At 45.8% G+C, this 1,149-nt stretch overlaps 1 protein-coding gene across 4 annotated transcripts in view; it reads left to right on the forward strand.

Moving 5' to 3' along the window:
- LOC125951603 (protein sickie) overlaps nt 1–800 on the forward strand; it is a 108,963-nt gene extending 108,163 nt beyond the window's left edge. For all 4 annotated transcript variants that reach the window (XM_049680545.1, XM_049680546.1, XM_049680547.1 and 1 more), the window contains one exon: nt 1–800. This exon is cut by the window's left edge and continues 2,692 nt beyond it. The gene's annotated coding sequence lies outside the window, so the exon portion shown is untranslated.
- The last annotated feature ends 349 nt before the right edge of the window (nt 801–1,149 follow it).

Consider the following 1,149-nt stretch of genomic DNA (forward strand, 5'->3'; position numbering starts at 1 on the left):
TAGCCGGCGGACAGCGGGGGCAGCAGCATCGTGGATGGATGATGGAACACGGGAACCAATCGTCGTTCGTGCAAAAATAATAATAATAATAACAATAATGTGATTAGTGCGCTCATTAGCGGCTTATCAGTCCGCTTCTCTTGTGGCGGTGGAAACTATTACTATTATAAAGGTCAACAATATTTAACTGCATGTGTTGCAGTCACACGGAAGCTTAACACGGGAGAACAGTCAGGCCGGTAGTAGCAGTAGTCCATCAAATCATAACATTAATCCTCCGGATCGATTCTTGCTAGCATGATAAAAAACATACAAAACGGCAGTACGAGTGCTGCGAGTACATCAAAACATGAAATCAACATTCAAAAGTGATACTAGTTGGTGCAGAGGAAATGAGGATGGAAATGGATACACGGAAAGGGCGCGCGCGGTGAAAAACAAATAATAGTATAGCATACACTACTACTAAAAACCCCCCCGGGGGGAGAGTGGAGAACTCTCTACCCCCCAGCCAGAACAGAACGTGAAGAGAATGTTTATTGAACTACGGAACATCAATAAATGAAGACAACTATTAAATTATTAAAGAAAGTAACAGCAGCTGTTGAGTGAAGTGGTGATTGTTTGGCGAAGCGATAATATCACAAAGAAGTAGTGAGATTGAGTATTTCAGTGAAATTCAACAAGAGAGAGCCCCTCCGAGTGCTTCTGTCGACGTCTCAACAATCAACAAGTGCTGCCCGGTTCGGGCAACCTGCTTCACACAAAGTTGCTCTCTCCCCCATGGTAAGCATCACGCCCCATTTCTTCTTATCCTTTAGAGATCTATATTGGCAATCTGCTCCCCCAATTTTGAACAAGAAGCATCAGCAGCAGCAGCAGCAGCACCATCTCCCCTACGATACGATACGGACAAGCCATAATGGCCTCAACTACAACGGCCACGCTGTTCCACTTCATTTCCCTATCATCTTGAAGCATAAAGAGATGGCCTGGCACTGCTGCTGCTGCTGCTGCTGCTGCTTCTTGCCATTCTCCTCTCTCTCCATCCCCGGAAGGCTCATATTTCGGTTCCCTCCTGATGGGGCAGCAGGATCGAAATCTGGCATCCAGAGGGCATACACACAAAAAAAAAACCGAACCGAACAA

Source organism: Anopheles darlingi, chromosome 2 (genome assembly GCF_943734745.1).
Source record: "Anopheles darlingi chromosome 2, idAnoDarlMG_H_01, whole genome shotgun sequence".
Lineage (NCBI taxonomy): Eukaryota > Metazoa > Arthropoda > Insecta > Diptera > Culicidae > Anopheles > Anopheles darlingi.